At 38.2% G+C, this 20224-nt stretch overlaps 1 protein-coding gene and 1 pseudogene across 7 annotated transcripts in view; one reads left to right on the top strand and one right to left on the bottom strand.

Moving 5' to 3' along the window:
- Positions 1-15845, bottom strand: part of LOC123939267 — a 53021-nt pseudogene extending 37176 nt beyond the window's left edge.
- The window catches only part of CDC42SE2 (CDC42 small effector 2), a 121118-nt gene that overhangs the window by 37839 nt on the left and 63055 nt on the right, over positions 1-20224 (top strand). For 3 of the 7 annotated variants that reach the window (XM_045999929.1, XM_045999928.1, XM_045999932.1), the window contains exon 2: positions 5109-5277. The exons of 1 other annotated variant lie outside the window; for it this stretch is intronic. The gene's annotated coding sequence lies outside the window, so the exon portion shown is untranslated. Of the gene's footprint in view, positions 1-5108; positions 5278-10919; positions 11059-20224 lie in introns of all 7 variants that reach the window. 3 more of the 7 variants (XM_045999934.1, XM_045999931.1, XM_045999930.1) reach the window with 3 other exon arrangements.

The following is a 20224-nucleotide window of genomic DNA, read 5'->3' as shown; positions in this document are numbered from 1 at the left end:
CACTTTTGATATTACCTAAAATAAAATTTAGTGATTAAATTCACCTGAAGAAGTAATGTAATTTGCTCTGTTATCAGTATAAATAACAGGCAGATGGGGGATAGAGGTGCCATTTAATAAGGTGTAAAAAGCACCAAGCCATACCAGCAGTTAACAATTAAAATGGATCTGATTTCATGCTTTCTTCATCAATTCTTTTTTTTAAAAGATTTTATTTATTTGGCAGACAGATATCACAAGTAGGCAGAGAGGCAGGCAGAGAGAGGAGGAAGTAGGCTCCCCTCTGAGCAGAGAGCCCGATGCGTGGCTTGATCCCAGGACCCTGAGATCATGACCTGAGCCGAAAGCAGAGGCTTTAACCCACTGAGCCACCCAGGCGCCCCTTCTTCATCAATTCTAAGCAGAATGTGAAATACATTGTAGTAGTGATACTGAGATGAATGCTAATAAAATTCCTGTATTAAAATGTTTTTGGTTGACAGGGAAAAATTCTTTTTTCTCTGATTCCTACAAAAGGTATTGAAAGCCTGGGGTACTTTGTGGACTGCATGTGAATGAGTAATAATGAAATCCACTAAATTTTCTTTTTGCGCATGCCAAATTATATGGGGTTAGCTAGAGTGCCGTTTTTGGTATATGCTTTCTTTGTGATTGGTAATTATGGTTTTGATCTTTAGCATTGAGATAATACACTTTTCAGTGGAATTATTTTCCAGAAAGAAAGATAATGACCATGGTTTTCATGGTTAATAAATTGAAAGGGTCTTGCCTTTCATATTAATCAGTTTTGCTACCAGTTATTAATATGCAATCAATTTGTTTTAAACTTAAAATGAACTGCACCATTTAAGTGTTCAGTTTAATAAATTTTTAAGTTTTTATACCTGTGGAATTACTACAACATTCAAAATAATGAAAATATCTGGCACCTCCAAAAGTTCTTTTTTCAGCCATTGTAGATCTTCTTGTCCACCATCCTCTATTCCCAATCAACTGAATTGCTTTCTATCCCTAGAGATTCTGGGGTTTTGTGTATATGGATTCTACAAAAGGTACTCTTGGTATGGCTTCCTAGCACAATTATTTTGAGATATATCCATGTTAAATAGTGTATAATAGTTCATTATTTTTCTTACAAGTAGTAATATATTGAATGGCTTTGCCATACTTAGTGTATCGATCCACCTCTTGATGGATAATTGTGTTGTTTCCGCTTTTGAGTATTAAAAATAAAGGTGCTAAAAACAGTCTTCTGTGGACATAGACTTTCATTTCTGTTAAGCAAATACCTAGGAGTGAAATATCTGGGTTTTATGTTACGTGTGTGTTTAAATTTTTTTTAAAAATATTTTTATTTATTTGACAGAGATCACAAGTAGGCAGAGAGGCAGGCAGAGAGAGAGGAGAAGGAAGGCTCCCTGCTGAGCAGAGAGCCCGATGTGTGGCTCGATCCCAGGACCCTGGAATCATGAACTGAGCCGAAGGCAGAGGCTTTTAACCTACTGAGCCGCCCAGGCGCCCTGTGTATGTTTAATTTTTTGAGAAACTGCCAAACTATATTCTAAAGTGGTTTTACCATTTCACATTCTCATCAGTAGGATATGATAGTTCCACTTGCTCCATATCCTTGCCAACATTTGTATTTTCCTAATAAATGATGATGTTAAGGTATATTTCCATGTGCTTATCTACTGTGGGTACATCATTGGTGAGTATGTTAAGATCATTTGTTCCTTTTTAAAATTGGGTTTTCTTAATGAGTTTTAAACATTTCTTTCTTGTATTCTTTCTGGATACCAGTCGTTTTCAGATAATGAGATTTTCATCTATTTTTTTTTTCCCCAGCATGTGGGTTGTCTTTCATTTTGTTAAGTGTCTTGCAGATAGCAGAAATTAGTGATTTTTTTTAAAGATTTTATTTATTTATTTGACAGAGAGAGATCACAAGTAGGCAGAGAGGCAGGCAGAGAGAGTGAGAGGGAAGCAGGCTCCCCACCGAGCAGAGAGCCTGATGCGGCACTCGATCCCAGGACCCTGAGATCATGACCTGAGCCGAAGGCAGCGGCTTAAACCACTGAGCCACCCAGGCGCCCGAAATTAGTGATTTTGATGAAGTCCTGTTTGTCACTTTTGTCTTTTACATAACATGCTTTTGTGTTTTATCTAAGAAAGTTTTGCCTACGTTAAGACCACAAAGAATTTCTACTATGTTTTCTTCATGTAATTTTACAATTTTAGGTTTTACCTTTAGATCTGTGATGGATTTTGAATCAATTTTTATATGTGGCACAATGTATGGACATCCAGGCATTCCACCTCCATTTGTTGAAAAGGCTGTCCCTTTACCACCAAACTGACTTTGCAGAAAATCAGTTGACCGTATATATGTAGGTTTATTTCTGGACTCTCAGTTTTGTTTTGTTCATCTATTTGTTTCTTTTCAGTACCACAGTGCCTTGATATTTGCAGTTTTTAAACAAATCTTGAAGTCAGGTAGTATAAGGCTTCCAATATTAATGATCTTTGAAGTTGTTTTGGCCGATCTAGCTCTTTTGCATTTCTATGTGAATTTTAGAATCAGCTTCTCAATTTCTAAAAAACTGCTGGGATTTTGATTAGAAATACATGGGATCTTTTGCTCAAGTTGGAGAGAACTGACATGTTAAGATCATTGACTCTTTGAACATAGTAGTGTATCTCTCCATTTATTTGTCATCTTTACACATCATTTGATAATTTGTAATTCATATTTTCCAGTGGTAATATTTCCAAAAGTGGATTTTTTTTCTTTAAATATTTTATTTATTTATTTAACAGACAGAGATCACAAGTAGGCAGAGAGGCAGGTGGAGAGAGAGAGGGAAGCAGGCTCCCCGCCGAGCAGAGAACCTGATGCGGGGCTTGATCCCAGGACCCTGAGATCATGACCTGAGCCGAAGGCAGAGGCTTAACCCACTGAGCCACACAGGTGCCCCCAAAAGTGGATTTTCTGGTTGTTATTTGAATAGTTCTATAGAAACAGTTGGTTTTTAAAATTCTAACTATCTTGGGGTGCCTTGTTGGCTCAGTGGGTTAAAGTCTCTGCCTTCAGCTCAGGTCATGATCTCAGAGTCCTGGGATCGAGCCCCGCATCGGGCTCTCTGCTCAGCGGGGAGCCTGCTTCCCCCTCTCTCTCTGCCTGCCTCTCTGCCTTCCTGTGATCTTTCTGTCAAATAAATAAATAAAATCTTTAAAAATAAATAAATAAAATTCTAACTATCTCTTTTCTTAATTTTGTTTTCAGATGAAGCATAGCATCCCTAGTTCATTGTTAGTTTAGATTGGAAGAAACATGTAAGCTTACAAAATGTAATGAATGGGTCAGTATCTTGCAAGGAATGTTAGGTATTATTACCCCCAGTATTTTTTTTTTTTTAAGATTTTATTTATTTATTTGACAGACAGAGATCACAAGTAGGCAGAGAGGCAGACAGAGAGAGAGAGAGGAGGAAGCAGGCTCCCTGCTGAGCAGAGAGCCTGATGCGGGGCTCGATCCCAGGACCCCGGGATCATGACCCGAGCCGAAGGCAGAGGCTTTAACCCAGTGAGCCACCCAGGGGCCCCACCCCTAGTATTTTGTCTTCATTTTTTTTTTTTTTTTTAAGATAATTTATTTGAGAGAGAGCATGCACAGGTGGAGGGGCAGAGGGAAAGAATCTCAAGCAGACTCCCCGGAGCAGAGAGCCCCACGTGGGACTTGATCTCACCCAGAGATCATGCCCTGAGCTAAAATTGTCAGACACTTAATTGACTGAGCCACCCAGGCGCCCCATTTTTTTTTTTAAGTAATCTCTGCACACAACGTGGGGCCTGAACCTACAACTCTGAGATCAACAGTTGCGTGCTCTACGTACTGAGCCAGCCAGTCACCCGCCATCTTCATTTTCTTAAAATGAAATATTAGTATTCCTCATGATATGCAACCTTGAAACTTCAGGATACCATTACTTAGTTGAATTTGTAGGTAATTTCAGGAAAGTAATTGATTCTGAAGGAGGAATTACTATTTTTATGGGATTCTGAAAATTCATTCAAATTACATATTTTAGAGAATCAAGTACCATGGTACTAGTTTTGGGAGAATGAAAGAAAGTATATGATAAGGACTTTGAGGTTTGAGGTTTATGTGCATGAATCACAATTCAACTTACCAAGATGCAGAAGACTGAGGAAGCCCTGAATTTGGGATTGTAAGTTCAGCTTGGACATGGTAGATTTTAGGCCAGTTTGTTGACTATGTTAAGTGCTTATATGTTTATTAGGAGGCTTGTAGATGAAGAAATATATCTTAGGTTAAAAATATGCCTGAGGTCATACAGCTAAGTTATATTCAGAATTAGAACTCAAACCTAGGGCCTGCTGACTCCAAAGTGAATGTAGTTATTAGCTCTATACTATATTGTATTGTCAAGGCAGAAAAACATGCTTGACTTTGACAGTAAAATATGTTCCCTTTGAGCTATTTTAGAAATACAGGAGAATTTGCAAAGTCAGATGCCAACAGGATCCAGACAGATAACCAAGTTGTGTTGCAGGAGAGTGATGGCATCTGCGGGCAACTGCAAAGCCTGTGACCCATCCAAAGGATTAGCTGCTCATCAGCTCCACCAGATTGTTAGTTACCATGTGGGAATGTGGGCCCATTATTGCTAGATCTTCTGATTTTTTTTTTTCCCCCAAGAGAGGTCAGAAATCTTAATTTTCATGTAGAGTCGTCTTCTGATTTATAAATGTAGGCAGCTGTCCTTTAATATACTGTGTGTAGGTCAGCCTTATTTGGGTCTACCACACAAATGTGTGTTGGATTCTATCTAGTGGGCAACTTTTGCCAAGAGTTTTACCTGGTATACTGTAGACACAACAATATGTATGATGTGAAAGGGTGATAACTGTGTAATAATCACACTACAGCTTTTGAAATGCAAGTTGCTTAGTTTGAACATGGTGCTTATTGAATCCAGTATTTAAGTTCAGTTTCCTTATGGATCAGTTAGTTATAGATGGGGAAGGAGGGAATTGTTCCCTGTAGCTTTTTTGCCTCCTAATTGCATGCTTTCATTTGCACATAGGGCTGGTTGTGAAGTTTGCGGACGTTTGACTGAAACCTGGAACCCAAATGAGAAGAAACCTTCAAGGAACAACTTCTATTGATAGTGAGTCTACAGTCATCTGTATGCATAATATGGAATGTTCTCAACCCACAGATAGCTAAATGGGTGACTCCATTGACAAGGAGTGGTGAGTCTGACTGTCCCCACTGATAATTAACTAAATCCTGTCATAAAAAGAGAACTCCTCCTCCATTCTTAGTATTTACTCACAGTTGAATAATAAGTTAATTTTTGTATTACAGAGAATGACAACAGTGCAGTTTAGGAAAGTTCCTTGTGTCTAACAATGTATTTAGTGTATGATTGCAGTTTGACTTTTTTATTCAGTTAGGCACATCCTTTCCTTTGCCATTGTATTTCTCTCTTTTATTTCTTTTCCTAATTATACCATCTTCCAAGGCCTGTCTTCTTAAAATATTCAGCTTACACTAAAATGATGGCCAAGATAATTAATAGCATCTACTCAAATCTTGGTTAATGATAGGTGTTCTTGCCTTTGGAATCATTTTAGGAATAGATCCAGTTTTAGCCACTGAGTAATAGAAGGGAAATCTGAAAGAGGATTCTGGGAAAGGTTTCCTTGATTTTGAGAAAGAAGGAAAGCGTTGATCCCTCTTCTCCGTAGAAGTGGTTTTATCTGGATGTGACATCTGGAACTGCTGTGGCCGTTTTGCTACTAGCCTGAAAGTGTTGCCCCGATATTAAGGAAGGCAGAGGCAGGAGAACAGCAGAGAAGTAGAACTAGACTCTACATAACACATGTAGAATCACCCTCACTGCGCATTCCTTGTTAGCTGAGATAAAACATTTCCTTAATGTTAAGCAGTTTCCCTGTAGGCTTTCTGTTACTTGCTGTAAAAATCCTCTCATTTGATTTCTCCTTTCTGATTACCCATTGTCTTTAGTGTTTCATGCATTTATTTCTCCTTGATTATGTTCTGTGCTATCCAGTGATGCTCCTTTGTGTATGTTGCTTTTGAGGCACATTGTAAACTTTTTGAAGTTAAGGCTGTGTTTATATTCCTCCTTTGTCTAACACCAGTATTATCTTCTTAATAAAGCCATCAGCTTATTTACTGAATTGAATTGTTTGAACAAATATTTGAAAGACCAGTCTACAGAATTGAACAGTTACAGAGTTTTTCCTTCCTTCCTTCCTTCCACCCATCCATCCATCGATCTATCCAAATTTTTACTTATTTCAGAGAGAGAAGGGGCATGTGAACTAGTGGAAGGGCAGAGAGAGAGAAAGAGAATCTCAAGTAGAGTCCTTGCTCATGATGTGAGCCAAAACCAACTGACTTAGCCACCCAGGCGCCCCTGCAGTGATTTCCTTCTAATTCACATCCTCTTCTTTAACCACACTGTTTCTCCTCAGGATTATAAATAAAGTTTGGCTTTTAAGATGATTATTGTATAACACATATTCAAGTGGTTAGTTCTACTCTAAGAAAATGGTGGTTTGTATTTTGACTTTTTTTTTTTTTTTCAATTTTATTGTAAATATCAGAGCTTTTCCTATATATTTGAATTATGGCTTTCAGTGAAATAAATTTCACTCTCTGTTATAAAAACTGAATAGTTTATGTTCTATTTTCTCTGCTAATTATAGAAAAAAGGGATGTTAAAAAATATGAAACATAGTAATTTGGAAATAATTAGTATTTGGCTTTGAAATGCACATTTACAAAAGGCTCCCTATGCTGTACATCTCTGCTCTGTTCTTAGGACCTAGTTGTGTGTCTGCGTGTGGAGGTAGGTTTCGTGGTGAATCTAGTACCTTGTAACAGGAGTCTTGAGTTACGGGATGGATTATTTACTTATTTTTTATAAGTATATTTTTATGAAACAAAACCACTTTTTTTCCTAACTCAAGATACTCATGTACTCTGCACTCTTTATTTAAATTCTGTTGTTGTAATCTTGAAAAAGTTGAATGTAAACCTCTTTTGCTTTGAGAAAATATATGGTCTTGGTTTCTGTTGTATTAAAAAGGAAAATCATAAAGCCTGTGGGTAATTTTGTAATACATTTTGAATCCTTGAAAATGTGATTTTCACTTAGGGAAGAGTTAATTTTTTTTTCCTTGATGGGTTGTTATTAAAATTTGGGGGAATAACTTTTTAAGAGGGAGTAAAAGGTGTATGATATGCTTAACCTATCAATTTTAATTCAGGAATACCATTCAGTAATACTAGAAGTTGAAATCACTAAGGTTAACTCTAATGTGCTTTATTTCATAAATATTATGAAGAGTTTGTCAGAATGGAACATATGCCTTGACCCAGGCAATCACAGCAGACATGTGATCTAAGCTAGATGAATCAGATTGATCTTAGGATATTTGCTAGGAATGCTGGGATAAAGGCACTGTTTTTTTGTTTGTTTGTTTTGTTTGTTTTGTGGGGGGGACTCTATTTCAACAGAAATCAAAATGTACTGTCATTAAACTCCTGGCAGCTACCTTCTGGCCATGAACGGAAACCAGTTAAATAAGAAGTAAACACTGAAGGAGTAGAACAGAGGAAAACTATGCTCTGACCACTAGATCGAGTCCTCCCTGAAGACAGTATACCCCTAGACTTTATTTTATGTGAGCCATTAAGTTCCAGTTTAATCCAGTGTGCTTTGGATTTTATGTTTCATGTATATGAAAACATCTTAACTGATACGTCCTTTATCAGCACCTATTCTAAACTATATAATGATAACTCGAGGACTTAATAAAACTTGCAAATTAGGCAAGTAAGTCTGTGATAATGCCGTCCATTATCAGGTGTATAGGTGGCAGATAAGACTGTTCATTGATTGATTACAAGGATTCAAGTATTAAGTAGAAGAGTTAAGGTGGTGAATAAATACTTAGTCCATGCCATTGCTAAGCAGTTTATTGTTAATTGGAATAGACTGACATGATGTCCTAAATACTAGTAGGATTATTAACAGAGATTAATAATCTCTTACTAAACAAGGTTAGGGGAAGAGAAGGAGTATCCATCATCTCTTGTGACTAGCTCTTTGTTGGAGACTCCTGCTGAACCCTTCCTACCTCTGAAGCTGCTGAAACAATTGTGGGGAACCTGGAATTGGCAATCTTTAAAAAATATATATATATACATATATATAAATTATTATTTTTATATAAATTATTCATTTTTTTCTAATAAACCATTAGAAGAAGGTACAGTTCTCAATCCTTTATTCAATTTTTGTTTGTTTGCCTTATTCAGAATCTTGAGGCCAAATATACAGGGGGTTTCAGAATTCTAATTTTAGAAAGGTTAATATAGTGCACACATTGTATTAATATCTTTTTTTTTACTTAAGGACGGGACAAGGTGGATTCTGTTATTAATAAATACAAATAATAATGCCTTCCATGAGTCGAACTGCTAAATGACATACTCTGTATATTTTCAACATTATCTTAACTATTTTAACAGTTTTTTTAGTAATAGCCATAAAACATGAGGGATATGCATTCCATTTCTTTTTCTTTTCAGATTATCAAAGCATAACTTTCTTCACATTTGAAAAATCTCCTTTCTTATGATTTCACTTATACATCCCTTATCTTATTTCACCCATTTCTTTAATTTCTTTATTGCATTGTGTGCACCTTTACCTGACTACAGAAGCTACAAGTAATTACATCTGACACCTAAGTAGAGCTTAGAAAGTCAAAATCTTCTCTCCCAAAGGTTTCCTTACTTGACTGATAAGTCTTCAAAAAAGAAAAAAAAATGCTCTTCACTCATACATTCCATACTTGCACATTTCATCCACAAATCAGCAAGACAGGCTTTTCTTCTCATTCAAAACAGGATTAGATAGAATTCTTTTACTGAGCATTTTGATGCTACAATCCACTAATCTGGGAACCCTGGGTACTGTTCTACTGTATAAGAAGGTCATTTAGTGGAATAAAAGTCTATATAATTTGTAATTTATGGTTAATTTCAGTCCATACTGTGTTAAATAATTAGTAATAGCTGGGAAGTAATTCAGTCATTAGAATAAGGATCTTTGTAGCTATGAGGAGACCGCAAATACATCTGTATGTCGGGGTTCTTTTTGTTGGAATCATTTTGACTACAATACAGCTGTTGGTGCAGTAGCCTGTTTTCTCGCTGGTGAGGCATAAGAGATCATGTAAGTAGGTGAAAATTTGCTGGAGCCAGAGTACAGGTCTTTATACTTGGATTTCTTTTGGCTATTATACCACATAGGTGGCTGGGTTCCTATTGTGTTCAGAGCAAGGGTTCCTTTCTTTCTTTCTTTCTTTTTTTTTTTTTTAAAGATTTTTATTTATTATTTGACAGAGAGAGACACAGCAAGAGAGGGAACACAAGCAGAGGGAGAGGGAGAAGCAGGCTTCCCGCCGAGCAGAGAGCCCGATGTGGGGCTCAATCCCAGGACCCTGGGATCATGACCCGAGCCGAAGGCAGACACTTAACGACTGAGCCACCCAGGTGCCCCAGAGCAAGGGTTTCTGATTCTTAACCGGGTTGGTGAGGAGGAAATGCTGCTAATGGGTGACCTTTGTTAGTGTTAGACAAAGAAGGATGTGAATTGAATTGGTCTCACTCTAACGTGAAATAAAGATGTAACGAAATAGTTCTGATTGCACCCATTTTTTAAGAAATGCTTTGGAAGTCCTGATGCCATAATGTATTCAAGACCTGGGCTGCTTTCTTCACCGCTTTCAGCAATGATCTGTCTCCTCTGCTCTTGGTTATATTTACTACCATCTCTATCTCCCCTGAGTTGGCCAGACTTTGCTGTTCTCCATGTTTTTGCTGGTAACCTCATGCAGAGCATAGCAGTTGGCTTGCTTGGTCTCATCAGACAGTATATGGGGGCCATTGCTACTGGGAAGGTGGTTGGCCAGTTCTCTCATGCTGTGAGCTTCTTGTTCCAAACATCTAGCACCATATCCCTCAAAGCAGTTACTTCAGATGGAGTGTCTATCATTATCTGCTCTCAGAAGTCCTAGAAGGATGGGTACCCCTTTGTCTTTGTGGGTGGTCACCTGGATGTACTCTGCAAACTAGTTTCCAGCAGGGAGACTCTGGAGAGTTCAGTAGAGCCTTTCAAGGTAGCTGGTATGCAACTTTCTGGTAGAAGAGTCCAGTAGCATCTTAAACCCGTTGGAGGACTTTGGCGGTCTCGGGATATGACCAACTCCATCCCATTGATCTCTTGTGTCCTTCTCTTTTTTGCTTTGTCCCCTGATATCCGGGATCCAAGTCCTTGCTGGGAGAGTCTTTTCCTGGTAAGGCATCCAGTTAATTTAGCCCCAGCTGCTGGTCCTGAGGGCCATTGGACAGGTTCAATGGGGTGCAAATGCAGTACACCACAGTCTTGGTGTTGTAATCACATGTGTTCACACATGGGTGGATCCCATGCAAAAGTGAGTTTACTAGCACCTCACAAGGTCGCATTGCTTCTTCACTTCCCTTCCTGTGGAGCTGGCAACCTGTCATATTAGGCAGAACAAGTAAAGTCTGAAATTTTACTTTTGTGATCATCATGAAAAGAGCTATTCCATCCAGAATAACTGGAACATTCACAGTGTTTGTTAAGGCCGAGAGAGCACCTTGATTGATTGTTGTCTTTATAACATCACATGGAAATAAATTCCAAAGAACTCCTGTAACAAATTCCTGTACTTCTGCATCAGTAGATTTGTCTCATCAGTTGGAACAATGCAAATCTTAACCCCAACCAATATTTTTTAATGCCAGTTTATTTTGTTTTCGTCTGTAGACTTGACAAAAACAAGGTTTCCAAGGACACCACAGCATTTCCTCCGAACTTCGTCCAAAAAGTCTACCAGATGCTTGATTCTTTCTTACCCGTACACCTCCATCTGTCCTTTGTTGTTGCCAAAGCACAGGTGCTGCAGGTAGGCGGCTGCATTTACCTCACCTGATGGGAGGGGTGCTGCGGCATGTGAATGACTTCAGGTAGCTTGGGGGTCATGCCAGGCAAACTCCCTGGGGTCTTTCTGAATGTTGTCTATTCGTGGGGATCTTGTGCCAGCACCACATGTGCTGTTGCATGCTGAAGCCTGTTAAAATGGCACTCCTGCACTCAGTGCTTTATTGGCCCGTAGGGCTCTGTGCAGGTAGCTGTTGTGTTCAGAGCATAATTATTTCTTTGGTATATAAGGGTGCTCTGCTGACTGGACATCCTTTGCACGTTTCCAACACCTACTGTACCTGTGTGATACAGTGCTGCCTGTGATCTTTGGAGTTCCATGGTTCCGAGGTTTGGTCTGTGATAACATTGAGCTGTAACAGGTCTTCCCCTTGTATATAGGAGTGATGAGCAGGTTGGGAGACAGAGCTGAACTAGGGTCTTTCCTACGCTGGTTGTACTTATTAGCATAGGAACTGTAAGCCTTTCCGGCTGTCTAGCCAGTGTGGAGCCATACTCTTCATAAATGGCACACTGCTGCTGTCCAAGTTGTTCCGTGTCATGAACTGCCCTTTACAGCGAATGTCACAGGTGTTGTGGTGCAGTGGTCATCCCTGAGTATTTGGGGGACGAAGAGCCCACTTGGCCTTTGGATGGGAAGCTACTTGAGCCTATGCCTCCCATCAGGATCAGTATGGATCCTACTTTGTTGGTGGTTTGGTACTAAAAGGTTGGTCTCTTTGGATTGGACGTCTGCTGGGAGGTTATTGATCCAGCCCAGTTGACAACTACTAGGGAAGAGAGTCTGTATGCAGAGTATGGAGAGGTTGCCTGCTGAACAAGTAAGTGGGATGAAGGAATGTGCACTGGGGTTCAGTGATCGGGAGTCACTCACTGACAGCCAGATCTACTCTCCAGAGAAGTTTTCTGTAACCCCTTTGAAGGAGACATGCCTCCTGATAACAAAAGAAAGACTGTTCTAGATGGAGCTGAACTAACACTTCTCATGGCCTGATTGGCTACTGATGGCTGAACCAGGTTTGTCCTTCAGCTCTTGAGTTTCTCACCAAATGGTTATTAGTTGACCAATGAATGAATGCTATGGTCTGTTGTCTGTCTTACTCAAATTCTAGCTGTTGTGAAAACTCCTTGTTTCCTGGTATCTACTCTTGGAATAAGAATCCATATGTGTTGAACTTTTTGAGTTATCTGGTGATGTTTCATGGAGCGATGTCTGTGCTGGTGAATAGAAGGTCCCTTGTGCTGATGCTGTCCTGATGACATCGTTGTTGGGATGGACAGTGTCAGAACTTCAGGTTCCTTTATACCAGTGTTTGGCACATTTGTTGATCTCTAAGGTAATGACTTCTCCATTGAGCTGCTCCTTCAGGAAAGCTAGAAAGGTTGTGGTTTCATGCCTGGGCCCGTGGAGGCAGATTTCTTTCTGTGGTTGCCCCTACTGCACCAGTGAGGGCTGCTTAGGAATGGGTATTCCTCCTGCTAGGTTAGTCAGTGGCTATTGTCACTCTGGGAATGAGGTCTCTCTGCACTGAGGAGTTGCCACTGCAGCACTGGAAAAAAATTAAAAAGTGCGTAGGAGGCTACCCAACCCTCTCTCCCCATGTATACCCCTTTCCCTAAACTAGCTCTCCCACCACCTGTAGCGGTGGGTTAGAGGGGCTAACTTGCCCCTTTACCCTGTGCCCATGGTGTCACCTCCACGGCCAGTATTGACAAGCACTCATTTTTATACTTGAGAAAACTTAGAGGCATTAGGTGATTTTATGGAGGTTTATGTAGCTACAAAGTAATAGAGTTGAGATTATTCTCTGCATCAGTTTGGCTCTGATATGCATGTGCTTAACCTGTGTTGCCCTGCTTCTTTATGGTGCTGTACTGCTTAAATTCATCTGTTTATCGTTAACATGAGTAAGATGATTATGCTTTGTTAAGTTTACTCAGCCAGCCTAACAAATATACTTAGTATTTCTAATAGTCTTGGAATTGATTCACTTAGCTTTTCTGGGAATATAGTCTGTTTGTAACTAAATGCAATTTTAAATTTTGCTTATCCTTTTCAAATTTTATATCATATTGGTTCATTTACTAGTTACATTGGCTAGAACTTGTGGGACATTGTGATTACAGTGAGCATGTTGTCTGGTTAATTTAATGCATCGAACATTTCACTAAATGCTTACCATTAACTGGAACGTTGATACTATTTCACCCCGAGCATGAAGCCAGATGTTAGTATTCTTTATGAATAAAATATGAAAGGGATTGAAGTACTTCTGTTATCTTAATAGTTTTTAAAAATCTGGAGTGCCAGGGTGGCTCAGTCATCGAAGGATCTGCCTTCAGCTCAGGTCATGATCTCAAATAAATAAATAAAATCTTAAGAAACAAAAGCTATTAAAAATCTATTTGGACATTTTTGTAAGCCGGATTTTAAAGTCTTAATTGTTGCTGTGTCAGAATTGCTATAAACTAAAACTTGCTGTTACTTGTACCTGCTTATACTGTACTTCATTTTTCTTTTTCAAGATTTAATTTATGAGAGAGAGAGAGACAGCACGCGAGTGCATGAGTCGGGGGTGGGAGGGCAGATGAAGAGGGAGAAGGAGACTCCTTGCTGAGCCGGGAGCTTTACGTGTAGCTGAATCCCAGGACCCTGAGATCATGACCTCAGCTGAAGGCAGAAACTTAACCAACTGAGCCCTCAGGCACCCCATACCGCACTTCATTTTTAATCTCTCATAGTCCGTACATACATCTTTTAAATCTTCAGTATATTCATTTTTATACATTTAAAAATCTGTTTATTCTGTATAATTTGCTGAGTTATATTTGTCTATGTATTTAAAAATTTGTGGGGGGATAATATGTAGTGAATATTCTACATGTATATAACATGTAGTGAATATGTTGAATAAGTTAGTTTTTATCTTTTTAGTATCTGGTTTAATTATCTGATTTAATTATCTGATTAGTGAGGCATCTTTATAAGCCTGTGTTTTGGCTAATGATAGGAAAATATTATATCAATTTTAGAGATGGAAAAACCCCGGAAAGTACATATTTATTATTGTTGTAGTTTCTTGGTTTCATGGTCATGTGGCTGATTTCAAATTTGCCAGTTTTGCTGACTTGATAGCATCTTGCTGTGGATGCCAGTCTTTAGAAGCTCTCTGGTGGGTTTAGGTGTTTCTTTCTCTCTTTTCTCTCTCTGTCACACACACAAACACATGCACACACACGTGAGGAATAATTCATTTACCAAATGTGAGAGCATGAGGAAATGTGCATATAAAGAAAAAGGAGGTAGAATGGGATTCCCCCATTCAGATATTGCTCCTGAATGGTTCAGAGTTTCTCCTGTTAAACTTGTAATTATCTGTGCAGTACTTTTGGAGTTTTTTAGGGAATGGAATAATTTGGTATTAGCTCTTTAGTTTTGTCAGTATGATCCAAAATATCTGTCTCTATCTATAGTTAGAAAATATTTTTGGAAAGTCTGATAATAGTGTTACAGTTTAAGGAAAGAAACTGATGTTAAATTCCTAGTTACTTTGGCTGATGATCCAGGGTTTAAGTATCTGGAAATAAATGCCATTTGAGGGGGCTGTGCTTTGCTGAAGTAAATAGAATTGGGGCTCAGTGTTGGGCCCATTCAGCAGCTAACCATAGTATAATCATCCTTACCACAGCAGCTGGAATTTATTGTAGCTGTTGCTCTATGCTCTCACTGTAAAGGCTATGATTTCCATGAAGAAATCATAAAGGCAGGCCTTTGTGGTTTTGATTACCGAGTGTTTTTCTGACCAGCATGAGAAAATGCTCTGCATGTTTTGTGCTATGTGGATATAAGACATGCACACTTTTATAAAGGAAGCCATTTCTTCTTTGGGAAAGTAGTCACATGCAAGAAACCTATTTTCATTTATTGTTAGCATCTAATATTTGTGAATGGTTTTAATGTACATGTTCACTGAAAAATACTTAGAGGAAATGTTACTAATTAAAGGAAATGTGTTGATCTTAGGGTCGATATAGAAATTTTCCACTCGAGACCATATTTCCATATTTTTAATATTTTATTTATTTGACAGAGAGAAATCACAACTAGGCAGAGAGTCAGGCAGAGAGAGAGGAGGAAGCAGGCTCCCTGCGGAGCAGAGAGCCCGATGCGGGGCTCGATCCCAGGACCCTGGGATCATGACCTGAGCTGAAGGCAGAGGCTTTAAACCCCTGAGCCAACCAAGCACCCCAAGATAGTTAGAATTTTAAAAATCAACCAGGCGCCCCTATACACTACCTCTTTATCCATTCACCTATTGTTGGACACTTGGGCTGCTTCCATAGTTTGGCTGTTGTAAATAATGCTGCAATAAAATAGGGTGTATATATTCCTTTGAATTAGTGGTGTTGTATTCTTTGACTAAATAACCAGTAGTGTGATTACTAGATCATAGGGTACTCCTGTTTTTAATTTTCTGAAGAATCTCCATGTTGTCTTTCATAGCGGCTGTACTAGCTATACCAGACTGGCTGTACCAGTCCAGCTAACAGTGCATGAAGGTTCCTTTTTCTCCACATTCTGGTCTACACTTGTTACTTCTTGTCTTTTTTATTTTAGCCATTCTGACAGGTATAAGGTAAAATCTCATCGTAGTTTTGATTTGCATTTCCCTTATGGTGAATGATGTTGAACGTCTTTTCATGTTGTCTGTTGACCATTTGTATGTCGTCTTTGCAGGAGTCTCTCTTCATGTCTTCTGCCCATTTTTAAATTGAATTATTATATTTTTTTTGTGTTGAGTTGTATAAATTCTTTATGTATTTTGGATACTGATTTTTCAAAAGATTTTATTTATTCATTTGACAGAGATCACAAGTAGGCAGAGAGATAGAGAGAAGCAGGCTCCCCGCTGAGCAGAGAGCCTGATGATCCCAGGACTCTGGGATCATGACCTGAGCCGAAGGCAGAGGCTTTAACCCACTGAGCCACCCAGGTGCCCCTGGATACTGATTCTTTATTGGATAGGTTATTTGTAGACACCTTCTCCCATTTAGCAGGTTGTGTTTTATTTTGTTGGTTTTTGCCTTTGCTGTGCAGAAGCTTTTTATTTTGATGTAGTCCTAATAGTGTATTTTTGCTTTTATTTCTTTTTCCTTAGGACATATCTAAAACGATGCTGTTATGGCTGATGTCAAGAGAAATTACTGCCTGTACTCTCTTGTAGAATTTTTATGGTTTCGGATTTCTCATTTAGGTTCTCAAACCATTTTGAGTTTATTTTTGTGTATGGTATAAGAAAGTGGTACAGTTTCATTCTTTTGCGTGTAGCAGTCCAGTTTTCCTAGCACTATTTGTCGAAGAGACTTTTTCCCGTTGCTTATTCTTGCCTCCTTTATTGAAGATTATTTGACCATATAATTATGGGTTTCTTTCTGGACTTTCTACTCTGTTCCACTGATTTGTGTGTCTGTTTTTGTACAAGTACCATAGCGTTAGGATTGCTTCAGCTTTGTAACATAACTTGAAGTCTGAAGTTGTGATACCTCCAGTTTTATTTTTCAAGATTGCTTTGGCTATTTAGGGACTTTGGTGCTTCCATATAAATTTTAGGATTTTTTTTTTTTTAAAGATTTTATTTATTTACTTGACAGAAAGAGATCACAAGTAGGCAGAGAGGTAGGCAGAGAGAGAGAGAGGGAAGCAGGCCCCCTGTTGAGCAGAGAGCCCGATGCGGGACTCGATCCCAGGACCCTGAGATCATGACCTGAGCCGAAGGCAGCGGCTTAACCCACTGAGCCACTCAGGCGCCCCTAAATTTTAGGATTTTTGTTCTTAGTTCTGTGAAAAATGCTGTTGCTGTTTTGATAGGGATTATATTAAATGTGTAGGTTCCTTTGGGTAATATAGACATTTTAACAGTATTTTTTCTTCTAGTCCATAAGCATGGAATGTTCATTTCTTTGTGTTTTCTTCAATTTTGTTCATTGCTGTTCTGTAGTTTTCAGAGTATAGGTCTTTCATCTTTGATTAAGTTTATTCCAGTTATTTTTTTATTCTCGGTGCAGTTATTGGGATTGTATTCTTTTTTTTCTTATTAAAGGTTTTTATTTATTTTTTGGACAGACAGAGATCACAAGTAGGCAGAGAGCAGGCAGAGAGAGAAAGGAAGGGAAGCAGGCTTCCCGCTGAACAGAGAGCCCAACGCGGGGCTCGATCCCAGAACACAGGATCATGACCTGAGCCGAAGGCAGAGGCTTTAACCCACTGAGCTACCCAGGCGCCCCAGGATTGTTTTCTTAATTTCTCTTTCTGCTGCTTCATTACTAGTGTATAGAAATGCTATGGATTTCTTTTTTTATTGTTGTTGTTGTTTTGTTTTTAAATATTTTATTTATTTGACACAGGAAGAGAGAGAGAGATCACAAGTAGAGCAGCAGGCAGAGAGAGGGGGAAGCAGGGTCCCTGCGGAGCAGAGAGCCCGATGCTGGGCTCGATCCCAGGACCCTGAGACCATGACCTGAGCCGAAGGCAGCGGCTTAACCCATTGAGCCACCCAGGCGCCCCGCTATGGATTTCTGTACGTTGGTTTTGTATCCTGTGGCTTTACTAAATTCATTTATCAGTTCTAGTTGTTTTTTGGTGCAGTCTTTAGGGCTTTCTTTCTTTAAGATTTCACTTTAGAGAGAGAGAGTGTGCATATGCGTGGGGACATGAGTGGGGAGGAGCAGAGAGAGGGACTACTCTTGGTTTCGGCTTAGGTCATATTCTCTTGATCATGGGATCAAGCTTAGTGTTGGGCTCCATGTGCAGTGGGGAGTCTGCTTGAGATTCTCTCTCCCTCTTCTCTTGCTCTTGCTCACTTACTCTCTATCTAAAATAAGTAAATCTTAAAAAAAACCATAAAATTATAATGATAAAAAAATAAAACAATAGTGGAAACATTATGTTCTATATATGAGCTAGGTCAGTAGTACAGAATAGAAGTTGTTCCAGATTCATAGGGAAGTTTAGAATACAATAAAAGTGCATTTCAGGGGCACCTGGGTGGCTCAGTGGATTAAAGCCTCTGCCTTCAACTCAGGCCATGATCCCAGAGTCCTGGGATCGAGCCCCACATGGGGCTCTCTGCTCAGCAAGGAGCCTGCTTCCTCCTCTCTGCCTGCCTCTCTGCCTACTTGTTGATCTCTGTCAAATAAATAAATAAAATCTTTTTAAAAAAATGCATTTCAGATCAGCAGAGAGAAGGATTATTTTTTTTAATTGTAGTATTATAGCAAGGTAGTAGTCCAGAATTTAAAAAAAAAAAAAATCCTTCAGAGGAAGAAAACACATTTTTTCTTTATTTATTGGAGTTAGGAATTTTTTTCAAAGATTGGAAATACAGATACTCTAATGCATTGTTAGTGGGTGTGCAGTTTGGTATATTGTTAGGAGAAAATTTGGAAAATATTTGTGAAAATCTAAAATGCCTACCAAAATTTAAATGTGTAAACCATCATATTGTACATGTGTGAATATACAATATTATTCTGTGCATCATGTTTATAGAAGTAAAAGATTAGAAATAACTCAACTTTACATCTGTTGGAGACTAGTTATACTCATATGATAAAATACAGCCTTTATAAATAGAGGGAGGCAGTTTTTTAAAAGTTACTGATACTGCCTGATTTCTAAGATAAAGTGTTAAATGAAAAAGCAAGGTGCCCAATGATGTGTGCCATCACATGAAAATATTTTAAAAAGGAAAAAATACGTATGTGCATTCTTCTATGTGTGCAGAGTTTTCTGTGAAAGATTACACAAGAAGCTAATACTTGTGGCTTTGTCTGGAGGAAAACTGAATGGCTAGGGATAATGGTGAGAAGATTTATTATTCATGATTTACTCTTGCATCTTTTGAGTTTTATACATGGAAATATATTGGCATATTACTTACCAAAAAGACACACACACACACACACACACACACACATTAATATGTAATACTGAAAAACAAAACATATTTATCCAAATTTTCATCTTTATCAACTCATCAGAATCTCTAAGAATCTCTAAGAGTGAGACTCACTTCCAGTTACATTAGGAAGTTTTTATTTATTGTGATAAAAAACATATAACATAAAAATTTCCGTCTTAACCATTTTTAAAAGTATAGTTTAGTAATATACTCACATTGTTGTGAACAGATCTTCATCTTGTAAAGTGAACTCTAAAACCCATTAAACAAAAACTTCTATTTACTTCCTCTTCCCAGCCCCTGGTACTATCATTATACTTTCTGTTTCTATAATTTGAATACTTCAGATAAAAGTGGAATTACTCATATAAGTGGAATTGGTATTTATCTCTTTGTGACTGGCTTATTTCAGTTAGCATAATGTGTTTAAGGTTCATTCATGTAGCATGTGACAGTATTTCCTGCCTTTTTAAAAGACTGAATAGTATTGCATTAATAGTAAAATGCATTATATACATTTTGCTTATATATTTATTGGTTGATGAACATTTGGCTTCCTTCCACCTTTTGGCTATTATAAATAGTATTGCCTTGAACATAAGCGTGTAAATATTCTTGGTGACTCTGCCTTCTGTCTTTTAAATAGATAACCAGAAGTGAGATTGCTGGATCATTTGGTGGTATTATTTTTCAGGAATCGTCTATTGTTCACCATAGGAGTTACACCATTTTATGGTTTTACCAACAACACACAAGAGCTCCAATTTATTCATGTTCTCACCAGTACTAATTGTCTGTTTTTTCCTTTTCCTCTTTTATTTATTTATTGTTTATTTTGGTTACTAGCCATGATAATGGATATGAGTGATCTCAATACATGGTTTTAAGAAGCATTATAATCATATATTTGTTGTATATGTAAAAAAGTTTATCAAGTGTATTTAACGATTTCAGTTTGATTACCTAAAATGCAACAAGTAGCCACTTTTTAGAACTTTTTCTCAGTATGCTTTGTTGTTGTAATTTGAGGTGTGTGTTGTATAATCAGATCTGAAAGGGCTACTACCCTTTACTGTGCCTCCCTGTTTTTTCCTTCTATTTAACCATGATTGAATGATCCAGGAACAGACTAGGCTATATTTATTCCCAAAAAATTTTGCGAGTTTTTGA

The sequence above is a fragment of the Meles meles genome, chromosome 3 (assembly GCF_922984935.1).
Source record: "Meles meles chromosome 3, mMelMel3.1 paternal haplotype, whole genome shotgun sequence".
Taxonomy (NCBI): domain Eukaryota; kingdom Metazoa; phylum Chordata; class Mammalia; order Carnivora; family Mustelidae; genus Meles; species Meles meles.
This window is presented reverse-complemented; position numbering and strand designations above follow the sequence as displayed.